Below are 13434 nucleotides of genomic sequence, written 5' to 3' on the forward strand. Positions count from 1 at the left end.
TTCGTTCCGGGCCCCTTTTCTATTCTTCCTTATCGAATCATAAATCCGCCTCTCGAAAAGGAAGGGAATTTACAAAATTTATAAACTGCTGCACACCGATACAGACGCGGCGAATCGATATTAAACCAACACGAGAAATTATTTTTTTCAAACGTATTTCTCAAACCGAGAGCCCCCCGGTATCTTGCGACGAGACGAAAGAGCCCGCGTTAAAAGAGCTCACGAACAAATCGACGACGACGGGGGATGAAATTTGCGCTAGCGATGGATGAATCAGAAGAAACGCGAGAAAGCGGGGCCTGTCAACGCGACATGATTTAAAGCCAAATATTACGACAGAACGCGCATTCCTACGACGCTCCGACCGAGGGCAAGACGAGGGTGAGCGACACCGAGGGATGAGCCGTAAGTCGTGCAGATATGTTGGCCACGGTTTATTACCGGGATGGCGGGAATGGTCGGCGGGGTGGAGGAACATTGATTTAATGCGGGAGTAATTGGGCGGCCGGACGTCTCTATGAGCACGCCACCTTCCACCGCTAATGCGTTCCCGCCCTTCTAACCTTTTGGCTAACCACCGTGCGAGCGAGCGAGCGTGCTAGGCGAGCGAGCGAGCGAGTCTGCCTTCCTCACCCTCGCTCCTTCTTCCACCCGCGGCCGGGACGTGAGAAAGGCGAACGCTTTATTACTGCTTTTATTGCTCGACGAGTTTTAGTCCGCGCGTACCGCAGGTTGGATCGGCTTATGGCGCTTATTAAACTTTGATGTCACCAAATCGCTCTTTCACTCTCGCCTGCTCGTCTGGCTCTTCCACGCTATCGCCGTGGTATGCAGACGCACGCGAAAACGGATACCGGAGGGACCGAGGTCTTCCACGGAACGCGATAATTTTATTAGAATTCAAATTTTATCGCGCATTTATCAGTACGATCGGCAAATCATAAACCGAGTGTATATATTTCACTTGCGCAATTGCAGATCTTTCTTGATTGCATGTATGTAAATGTTAACGAGTGAAATAACCGGCTAGATATATTCCACGCTACAACTCGCGGTCTTAATCGTATCAATTTTCAATTTGCCAATTGCGCAATGTCGGAGAAATTAGATTAAAACCACGTAGCACTGCTTACGAGTGTCGACTCGATTTATAATTGGCCCCGTTGCTTAAGCACACACATAACGCTGGACCGAGTGTACTTATAGCCACCTTAACAGTAAGTTAACGGTCATTACAGTCAATCTCGTTTATCCTCGTCATCGCGTGCAGGAAATTAAAGGGTGCGTCTCTGAGATTTGCGTGTAATGCCGCCGATGAAACCTTCCAGGTGTTGAGTTTTATTAGCTCAAACACTCTAAACGCCGTGCACGGAATGCAAATGATACTGATCGTGACAGGGGCAACGAAATTATCGTATCGAGCCTCTCAATTTGACGTACTGCGCGTGTTACGGTTTAGCAAAAATCCAAAACAACATTCCAGCCGGAAAACACAGCGCCAGCTGGCTGACTTACGAGCGAGGGTAACAAATCTTCTCCGTTATAATATCGGAGGAAGAATTCTCGCGCGTGTCTCCCGCATTTCGCGAAATAGGACGAACGAGTTCGAAAGATTGCGAGTGCGACGTGCGTTGCTCGTCCTCCTCTCGCGCCATGTGTCGCTAAGGTTGCTCACGCCAAGGAACGAGCGGGGAAGCTCTCGAGCGCGTTCCAGCTTCGCAACGAGGGACCGCAAACGTGCTCTACAAGTAGTCATAATACGTGGACCAGGGGGCAGACTCACACATGGCGCGATCACGTCGAACAGCGCTCTCTCTCTCTCTCCCTCTCGGCACCCTTCGCCACGGCTAGTGTAAAGTTAAACTTCGGATACACCGGCTGCGCGAAATGTCTATCCCGGGCGATGCGATCGTCCGCTTTCTGATCACGCGACCACGCTCGGAGAAACGCGAGTTTTCGGCAACGACGGAGACGAAGGATGCTCTTTTACGCCCGAAATGATGTCACGACAAACGACTCGTATGATCGAAAGCCGAACGTTTTTTAATTACTTAATCAGTGTTCAACATTTTATTATATGTATTCCGATGAAACATTTGTACGAGCAGTGAACGTCAGCGATTAAAAGTCACACCGATAGAAATTTTATTGTTAAATAATTTACTCGGTGCGCGAAAAAAGAAATTAGTCTTGCGATCTTTAGAATTTTATTCGGATTTTGACTGCCCGGATCATCTTATAATTTCAAGCTCTACACATTATTATATCAATTAACATATCATCATCATTAATCAATATGATTTTTAATATTCTGTTCGATAGAAAATAAAATTCTCGTTTCACTAAGTTTGAGAAACACTGTTTGCAGTGAGTCGAGCAAACGAGGTGAGCGCGAGAGCGTTGGTGAGCGACACGACGCTGTAGCAAGTACTATTTTCGCATTAGCGCGCGCAGAAACGGAATTCGAATATTATCGAAACTTTTTCACGCGCACCTTTGTCCCGCTGGCATAAGTCACGCTCGATCGAACTTTAATTCGGAGATGAAAGCATAGGCGAAGAGCTGCCGAACCTAGCAAGTCGTAAAATATCACGTTAAACCGGCGCTAAGCGCGCAGGCAGCGCCATTTGAATTACAATCAGACGACGGTATATATGCAAATCGTATAACTCTCTCACATAATTGAACATTCCTATCTTTTCAGCGTATCTTCCGTCGTTTGGAAATTTATGAAACTCGCTCGACTCGAATCTCGCCGATAATTTCCGTCTCGGCGGGGCGAACGCGGCGTAAAACGCGCGGGACGAGAGAGTGCGCTTTGTCGATGAACAAATCGAGTGATCCGAACGGTGGTTACGTATCCTCGAAGCTGTCGAGCCGGGGAAAAAAGTTCGAGTCCCTCGCGGGACAGCACCCCGGTGCGGCGCGGCGCGGCGCGGAGGTTTGCCGACGGTCAGTGCACCGTCGCGTCTCGACTTGTTTCGGTATACCTATATGCAGGCACACACCGACCTACGTTCCAGCGGAACGGCGAGCGGGAGCATAGCTGGCGCATTATCACATACGTTAAGTTTTTCTCCCTCTATTGGCCCAGAGCGGGGGCACGAAAAACGACTGATTAATCGAACCAACACGGGAACATTCTTGCCCTGGGATATATAGAGAGAAAGGGACAGGAGAACCAGTAGCAGCGACGGCGGCGGCGGTCTGCGCTACCCACCACACCCTGCACTCGCGCGCATCTGCGTCCGCGGGACGGGCAGAGGAGGACAAGAGAGAGAGAGAGAGAGAGAGAGGAGCGAAATGGGAGAAAAAGTCCTGGCAGTACCATCGCGGGGAGTTCCACCGATCTCTTTCGTCTCTGAACGAAAACCGGAATGTGTTTCTTAGCGACCGAGATATGTTCCGAACTTACAATTAACGCGGTGCAATAGCATACGTGCGCGGCGCAAAAAATCGCGCGCGCGCACGCGGACTCGCGGCACTGGCTTGTAACGCGCGCGCGTATTACATTACGTGTAACGCCTAATTTGGGATATCCGCCGCTCGTCAACTTTTTCATTTTACGATAATTGTAGCAATATCGCTGTCGACGCAGTTTCGGAATTAGACTCGATTTTTCTCAGTTAACGACTTCCGCGATTTCCGCGTCGAAGCCGTGTCCAAGCCGATCGATGGCATTGCAAACTGATCTCTTGCGCTTAATGTTTTACAGCGTGATAGTAATGCTTTTTGCGCACGCTGCCGCGTGCATGTCGTGCCATGAAAATGAGCGATTTTACATCGTAACGCTACAAGATTTATATCTTGTTAACGGCTCGCGCGTTTATTGTCGGGTGCGAAGAAGAAAGAGAGAGTGTGCGTTCGGACAAGCTAAAGGGATAACGAAAGTTGAAGGTAGCGTTGCTCGAAACAACGATATGTGAGAAGAAAGAATCGTACAATAAAGAGAGTGGGAAATACTACGTGTTACATGCTCGCGTTACTTCTCCGGCGGATTATTTCGACGATATAACGAAAGCTAAGCCGGTTGCGGCGGGCGGTGCCGTAATGCGAGGCGTTATGTTGTCGCGTCGAGTCGTAAAATTCGATCTATTAACTTCTGATCGATATTCTCGGCCACGGTCATATATTATGAGCTTAATATTAAATTCCGAACGTCAGATGTAATAGTTTCCACTTATCCCCACCAGCCGCTGCGCAACATTTTATTTTACTCTCGTCGAGTTTCGTAAACTCGCGATCCACGAAGTCGTTAAGTTTATTTTCAAGCTCAATTTCGTTTACATCGAAAGATAATCGAAAAAATTATCGCCTGAATCGCAATATTTTGCCCGCGTGCGAATTTTGCAGCGCAAAGTTCGCGATTCGGAATCCTATAGAAAAGCGATATCCCGCGCCGCAGACGGAATGCAGAAATTAGAAATTGATCAGGAAGACGAAATGGAAGGCGGGGACACCGAAGTATTTCATCCGTAACGCCGTAAGATATCGGCAAGAGGTGTCGCTGAGAGTTGAAATAAAAACTCCGGTTCGCGCGTCTGGTAAAAAGGTGTTTGGAAAAACACGAGATTTCAATTAAAGAGACAAGCTTAGTAATGAGGCGCGCTGGATTTATTGGCTCGAAAACCCTGGCGCCTAAATGTCTGCGTGTGTCCGCTCGCTTGGCTAGCTCGGTAGCACGCGCGTACTAAGCGTATGCGTGCGTGCGTGCGTGCGTGCGCGTGGCCGAGGCTTAGGGGGCCCTATCGGACCTACGATACGCTCACAGACCTGGACTCATTTGCATCGGATCGAAATTCGTTATTCTTTCGCGAGATAATCATACCGTCTCGTTTCCGAATCGCTCTGTCTTCAGACACAGAGTTCCGCTCGCATTCCAATGACTTTCTTAAATTCGAACAAACACTGCGCTTAAATTATATCAATTTTGAGAGGAGACATTTTACATCGGCTCGTAACACACGTTTTCATTGAACGAAAAATTATATATAAAGCTAAAATGGAAAAAAAAACAGAGCCGAGTTTCAGAAAATATCGATTTATCGCAAGCGATGAAGACATGATCCGGTAAAACAATGAGGAAAAAATCACACAACGTTAATGCGTAAAATTTAGACGCGGTGGCGTGTAAAGGATTACAAGAGAACGACCCGTTTCGGCACGCTATTAAACGATCGTTACATTGTTCCGCGAATATAATTCGCAATTCTCCACCGTAAGTACGATAAAACGATTCGTACCACATACATAATCGAGGAAATTATACGCGATCGTCGTCGTTACCGTCGTTCTTTACGTTCACGTTGGCGTTTTCATCTGCGGCCCCACTTACTCCTTCACGGTGCATCGATTAACAAGCTTCTTATCTCGTTTAAGAATTTTTATGGTAGAAGTTATGGCTCGAGTATCGCTGTCAGTGGAAGAAGAAGAACGAAGGGTGGTGAAGGGGTGCATCGTCGGCAAACGCGTCTTAAAGACACGATCCCGGAGTAATCGTCTTTCGAGCCCGGGCCCGATAAAAACGCCACGATACGAATCGGCGCGGCGGTTCGCTGGCGATTAGCTCCGGGCTACGAATCTCTCGTCCCACATTGTATCGTGTAATTTTTATCGAATCTCAAATATGATCTCCGTGCCTATATCGTGGAAATTATGCATAAAACTTATCATCATTTATCCCGCGAGCTTATCGATTGCCGCGCGCAACGATGACTATTTCGCGAAATCACTAGCTTCTTACGGTTCCTCCGCCGTGCCCGAGCGCGTACAGCAGTACGAGCAAATTGAAACACGATCTTCGTCAAACTCCCAAGTTTTAGCGTCGATATTATCTCGTTACGCCTATTAGATATTATATATATATATATATATATGTATTTATTTTTCGTACGGGGCAGCTCGGCAAGCGTACACAGCGATCAATCGCGAAATCACGTCTAACAATTAATCTTTTTCGCCGTGTCGCGAAATAACGTATTCTTTTCGTATTGATTCCCGAAGCAGCGACTACCCGCTGCGCTGTGCAGCTCGTCCCGTTAGTGCATCGTATAGGAGCCTTTCTTGCAAGAACGAGTCTTCGTTCCCCGAAGCGTTGGTAATTCGCCGATTAAATTGAAAACAGCAAAGCTAATTGCGCTACAACTGTATTATTCATTGATTCTGTTGTTGGTTTTAGTATTTCGCCAATGCGCCGATTCAAGTTATCTGACAAATTTGAGGAAAAAAGCACCGTGCAAATATAATTAAAATAAAAAATTGATAAAATGATTAGGTAAAATATTTCTGAATCGTTATTTAGATTTGAGGGCTTTAGATTTAGGAGGGCTCTCGCTGTACTACGTAAAAAATATTTCTACATCACAATTAAATCGGCTTCACGTTTGCACCCATACAATTACACGCATGTACGTAGTACGACAGTAATATATGGTATGTCCCGGCGACGTGTAGTGCCGCCCACGTGGTCACTTGACCTCCCTACGCCTCCGTATCTCTTAGTTAACCTTATCAACTCGATTCAACTCGACCTAACCGGTGCCGACTCACAGTTTGCTGGTGCGTAACTGGCGTACAGGCGACATACGGTCATACATCTGCCTTTTTTCTTATTCTACAACATCATTAGTTTCGAATATGTTAAATGTCACAATGATGTGTCAATTATCAACTCGATATGAGAAGGTTTCTTAGGGCAAACTCATCCTCGATATTATCGCTGTTTGTAAATTAAATTGCCGTATAAATTAAATACCGATATCGAGAGTGATAATTCATTCCTCACGATTTACTTACGCGTTTTAAAATTTTGTTACGCAGTGACACATAAGCGTGCAGCGAGTTTGTTCGGTAAAAAAAATTCGTTTAGAAGTCACGCGCGTCACTGCGATCTAGATACCGTAGATATGCTAAACGCGTGGATCACGCGCGTACCCTCGCGGCGCGAAGATGTGAACGGCGAGAGGTCGGAGGGTGTGTATCGATCTAATAGTAATGAGCTCGATGCCGGTCGGAAGATTTTGAAATATACATTATGCGGGGATTATGGTTATGCATGCGGGAAAGGCGCTGAGAGTATTTTTCTTTTGATATACCCTTCGCACCCGGAGCATCTTCGCAGCGACGGATGAGATTTGAATAAAAGTATCCGGCACGGCTCCGCTCCGCTCCGCGCCACGACGCAACTCGCTCCGTTGGGGCTTGATTCGCTAGCTACTTTTTACAACTGCGCGGTCTCATTAAATATGTATAGATTCGCGCCCCGCGCACGTTCCCCCAATTCTTTGTCCCTCCTCTGCCCTACCTCCAATGATATAACAGCATCAGCGATTACTAAAAACATATGTTTTAAAGATCACGGGCAACCGAGTACATTCCGCACCGCGACATTACTTCACTCTCTCATTTCGCCTGTTACATGGAAAAAAAAAGATTTCCTGGCAAAATTATGGTTAGCGAAATTTTGTTGCTATCACATCTAATATGCAATAGTAACGACTTTTTTCTATGCAAATAAGCGAATAATTGTATAGAAAATTCATAGAAAAATGGTTCTACAAAAATTATTAAAATGTATTTTTGAGCGCTCTTCGTACGTAAATTGTGCGCTCAAATCGACGACGAAAGCGTTTTAACGACTATATGGAGTGCAAACAACGTCGGAGATAACGACTCCTGATGTACGTACTCTAATCCCTAGGCCGTCCCCTCAGGTCTGCGTGACCCGGATTAAACTATAGGCTCGTGTCGACATCAGTTTCTCAAGGAGCTACTGGTGTTCGAATACCAGTTAATCGCGGGAAGTGGTCTAGCGTAACCATTGATATTTTCATACTGCCCGCGGCCGGCTATAAACCTAACATTAGTCGCGCAGTCGATTTTAACGCGTTATCCAAGCGGCGGTGTTCGCGTAGAAGCTGCAATTTTGCGCAACTCGCTTAGGTAAAGATACCATTAGATAACTGATAAATTATCTTGTGCTAATATACTATGCAGGACAAACAAAAATATCCCCGCTACCGTATAATTACGATGATGTTCGAGAAAAGTTGTTTGCCGGAGACGCGCGCATGTGAAGCTTTAATCGCGAGCGCATCGCGAGGCGCATCTCGACGATTCTTTATTAAGATCCGCAATATCTGCGGCGGTTTCATTCCTTCGCGGAACAAATGACCCGCAAGTTATCACCCCGAGAGAGTTCGACCCTTCCATTTAAAAAATGTAAATTCGTTAATGCAAGTAATGGGGGCGTGAAAATTTGTTCGCTCTTCTCCCTGCCGCTCTTTCTCTCTCTCTCTCTCTTTCTCTCTCTCTACGCCCCCCTCCGAACTCCGCTCGCCGTCACCCTATTACCTGAGACTATTATCCAATACAAAAAATCAAATAAAGTATGCTAAGTTACGCTTCGAAGACTTTGGGGAGGTCGAAACTGCCGAGGGGTCGTAGAAACATTTTTTTACTCCGTTCCCCCACGCGGCGAGCGTTCAACACCCGCTTCGACTACTCGCGCCGTTTCTTCGTCGCCTATTAACTTCCAACAGGCTGTAACAATGAGACGTCGCCGAAAGTTTTCCTCGCGATTTATAGTTGCGTCGCGGAGGAAACTCGAGCTCTCCAATTTGATCGCTTCAATCGCCGCGCGCGTGCCTCGACGAATCAATTTTTTTTTTTCTATTGCAAAATATACTCGTTTTCTCTTTCGCGAAAAAAAGACATCTCTTTTCGCCGTTAAAAAAAGCATTACGTTTTCGCGTGCCATTTGTGAGAAGTATCCCGGAAATCAGAAAGAAAGATAATATTCCACGTTAGTGTATTTCCGCGATTTAATGACCGTACGTACGGTATAGCTGCGTTAAAACCCGGAGATTCGTGATGCTGCAAATTGCATAAGATCGAGTGTAAGCTGAACATATACCGTTTGTAGCTCATCCGACGAGGAGAACCGACGCGGCGGCGGCGGCGGCGGTGGCGGCGGCGGCGGTATCAGTAGCCTGTTCTTATCCGCTGATCCGCATCTACATTATTAAACTTGATTGGAGGCCAGGCCAATTCCCGCGCGAAAACGACTTATTGCAGCGTGGCGTAGTGTGCCTGGACGTTAGACCATTATAGGAAAGTGCTGTTTAACGATTCGAAAAAATTTAAAAGTTAAAGTTTGATAATCGAAGAACGTCGCGACTTTAGAATGCAAAGTAATTATCTCTTCTGGAAACCGCTGCAAGCTATATTTTTCGTAAACAATATTTATCATCAACCGCGCGAAGTGGCTTCATTTCGAAATTATTTTTCTCGAAATAACGATGTGCAAATGATGGGTGTTGTTCTAACAACTTTTGCGCGTAACCAGCATAATTCGCGTAATCGGAAAGGTATGTCGAAAATCTGTAGTAAATAAATCGCTTTCTAAGAATCGCCGATACACATCACACTCGACAGTAGGAATTAGATATCTATCTATCCTGGCATTAGTTACATAAGGTGTAATAAGTTTCACGTAATGTAGACGCAAAAAGGTACCGAGTCGACGCCTGGGAAACACAACACAAGAGAATCTGAAAAAGCGGCGTTTTACGCTTCAGGTAATATCATCGAATATAATGGAATGCGCGCCGATCGACGGCTGTACGGTCAGTTTGCGGGCTGGATAAAATCCCGATCCGTTGTGCAAGAAAATCGAGCAATCCAGTTTCTCTCGCACATTGTCTTAACGCGACGAAAAAGTTGGAACAAATCGTCGTCCTGCCAACGACGAAACGCGTAATAAATCGACGAATGGAAACGCAGTTGCCCGGCGCGACGTATTCATGAAGGGAATCCGATAGGAAGAATAGGAATGATTTTTCGAATAAGCTATAATTGCTTTCGAATCGAGAGCCCCACGCGTCTGCGGGTATTAAATGAAGTTCTCATAAAGAACCCGCGCGCGTACGTATATCGCCATACTAAATTCTACACCGTGAGCGGCCTTGATACACCAAGTGTATTGAAATAAAACGTATCGAAGTAGCGTGCAAGATGTCGGGGCCCCCTCTCTTCTCAATGGGCGTTTTTCAAACTAATTAAAGTGGATATTAAATCACTTCTGCGCCACACACACACTCGCAGGATTCACTGATGTACGACCCATTAATTAACGTTTCCGATGCTACAGAATATCGCCGGACTCTTCGTACGTTTGAAAAAGATTTTTCGGAGATGCCTTTCTGATCGCCGATCGTAACGCAAATTTGCAAGGAAAAACGTTGTTGGAATAACGCATAATGTAAAACGTTTCGCTCATTCCGACGAAATATTTGATGTGTAGTATTATTATCAGGGAACACGTATTAAGTCTGTAAACGTTCTTATAACTAATAATCGTTCCAGGATTGGCAAGATAATATAACTTGATGGGCCAAAAAGAGCACGTCTAACGCCGGGGGAATTCGCTAACTAAAAAGGCTCAAAAGGATCAAAAGAACAGAGCTGTCCTCGTGTGTTTTTTACATTGCACAAACGGGTTGCGTACGATCGACGCGCGCGACCCAATCATTACCGCGAGCGTATTATAAAATCCCTTCCCATGTAGAGATTATCGTCTACACGTTTCTTTCGCCGCGTTTCTCTCTACAATCGATTGATACAGTTCCCGGCACACGCGTTGCTACGATACACGTCCGCAAAAAAATCCATTTCAGTCGATTTTCGAAAAATATTATTAAAAAGTCGTGTTTAGAGAGGGCTCAGCGGTGCTCGCGTTGTTTTACGCTCGCACGAGCGAGCGCATGGGTGACGTCTCGCACGAGACGACGCGCGGTTATAGCGAGCGAGGAAGAAGCGAGGAAAGAGCAAGGAAGGAACGAGGGCCGCAGGCGAGTTGTATAATATGAACGCGCCGCGCCGGAGTTTCGGCAGGCTATAATCAATTCTGATTGCAGTCCAGCGGATCGCAGCGCGATCCACTGGCCGATAGCCGAGAAAAAAGTCAGCGCTTCCAACTACCGGGCTGCACGGTGGTATAGCCGAAGAAGCAAGGGAGGACGAAGGGACAGAGATAAAGTAAAAATAAGGAGAGGATGCGCGAAAGGGACACGGGGCGGTGTGCGGGGTGAAAGAGAAGACAAAGTAGAACAATGAAACCAAAAGGGAGAATACGGCGAGATGGCGAGTAAGCCGGAGAAGAAAACACGGGAAAAGGCGAATTTCAACGCGCGAGAGCTCGAGAAGGTGCCGAGAGTCGCGCTCGCGTTGCAGTCGCGAGAATTCATCTACGAGTTGAACGAACGAATGAGCGGCGTGCAAGCAAAACGAAATTGAGTCGAGTAAAAACGCAGCCGGGTTATTTATTGATGAGTTCATTGCCTGATTCCCGGGCGAACACCAGCGGAACGGCATCAATAACGACCCGATACGTTACACCGTTTGTCGTATCCGCGCGACGCCACGGCTTTCTTTCCTACTCGAGATCCGTTTAACGCGCGATAGAAGCTCTGCGATGTGACGCGTGGAAGCCGCGGATGATCTCGCACATGCGGACAGCTCGCGAGAGCACCAACGATATCGTATTAGAATTGAGTGCTCTAGAGTTTCGCATGCGTAAGGGCTCCGTAAGGGCAAAGACCTCGCGTTAAACTATGCATGCCTCTGGCCTCGGATCCAATCGGGGTTAGGGGCAGCGTTGTCCCGTTGAGATTCGAGATATTTCAACTTCCGTGGCGGAAGCTTTTACGGATAAAGGACGAAATAACGAAGGCTCGATTGTAATTCAGCATTATAAACCTATTAGTAGTTGTTATCTAATTTATTCAAAACGAAGACACTCGGAGAGACGAATCGCTTCTATCGCGGATATAAATCTGAAGAGATTGCCCGCGATAAGGTTCTCGTTGGTAAAGGAAAAAAAAAAAAAGAGGAAAAAAAGCAGCGGTCCATCGGTGGCGGATATGTAATGTGCGAGTAACTCCAGCAACAACCTTGACTCGCCGCAAGCTATACTCGCGCGCTTCTTATAATCCCTTGTGTTCGCGCGCGTCCGGCCCCATTAGTAGTTGGCTGACCCATCATTCAATAACGCTCTCAATGTCTGTGCGACCGTGTCTCCGTGTCTTCGGACACACACGTATACATGACGCGGCGATAATTAGACCGAATTTCCGCACGGAGATCAACGCGGAAAGCGCGCGGTTGAGTGTCTCGTCGGGTTTTTTTTAAATTTATAGACGCACATGCTTTCGTCGCAGATTTATCCTCGCGGTATTTAGAATTGTGCAAAGTTCAAGTAACGTAATTGGGCATCGAATCGCGTGGAATCTTAACGAGATGCTTCGTTAGCTCCGCTCCTCCGCTATGATTTTCGTACAGACTTACGCCACGAAATAACCATGTGCGAATAAATGTTATCTGGGGAGCCTGTCAATGTCGCGACGACTGTTACTGATAGAGATTGCACGTTCCACGTGTGTATACATTTTGATTCGAGTGTTATGTCTACGAATAATTAGTGCTCAAATTATACGCATCGAGTCGTGATATTAATATTGTTATAAAGTATACCACATGTCGGCACATTTTGCAACAATGAGTCCTTTGTCGTCATTCCGATGTTAGACGACGATCTATACGTGAATCACTCTATTAATTCTATATTAATCTTTGTAAATCGCTTTGCATTAAAAATGACACCAATGACATTGTCTGAACTGACGTCGAAATAAAGTAGACGAATACGCGCTGTATTGAGATCCAGAAACAAAAAATGGATACGCGTTTGTTCAAATCCGAATTAATGAGCAGCGTCGACCGAGGAACATTCGTTTTCCTGCCGAAAAGAAGTTTTGAAACATGACTTCTAAAGAATTAATGCAGATACTGCTTCTGTGACAAACGATTCGGAACAGTCACTGACGCTCGACTTGACAAGCAAACGCTACTTTTTATTCATTTCGATGCGAATCGGTGTCAAATACCTCACGAGTTTTCGCTCCATTATCATCTCTGTGGTACTACGACCGTTCTACCGGCATTCCGGGAGCTAAGAAACGTAAAGCAAAAAGACGATTTCCATAGACAAACACCCGAGCGGTCATCGAACGGAATAGCTACCAACAATTCACTTTTATTCGTATTCAGTATTTTGTGCGTCTGTTTTGATGTATTCCGAAAATGTATGTGATTTAATAACGCGATAGAACGCGAAAGATCGCGAAGATGTAACGCGAATCGCTCGTGACATAATTGGTCGATGAATCGCGCTGAAACAATCACCTATCGGTTTTGCTTGATCGAGGATAGAATCAAGCCGCGGAGTTAAAATCATAGCGATCAAAACACTCTGCTTCTCGAGCGGCATCGTATGGGAGACGACGATATGTCAACGTCATTCGCGCTGCGTGTCACTGCCTTATATACCAGGTGTCCCGAAATTAAGATCGGAAATCAAGATTCTTTTACGACAAA

General features: G+C 46.2%; 1 protein-coding gene across 1 annotated transcript in view; it reads right to left on the bottom strand.

The window, feature by feature from the left end:
* The window catches only part of LOC137001918 (uncharacterized), a 29839-nt gene that overhangs the window by 13232 nt on the left and 3173 nt on the right, over positions 1–13434 (bottom strand). The window lies entirely within an intron of this gene.

This window comes from Linepithema humile, chromosome 1 (assembly GCF_040581485.1).
Source record: "Linepithema humile isolate Giens D197 chromosome 1, Lhum_UNIL_v1.0, whole genome shotgun sequence".
Taxonomy (NCBI): Eukaryota; Metazoa; Arthropoda; class Insecta; order Hymenoptera; family Formicidae; genus Linepithema; species Linepithema humile.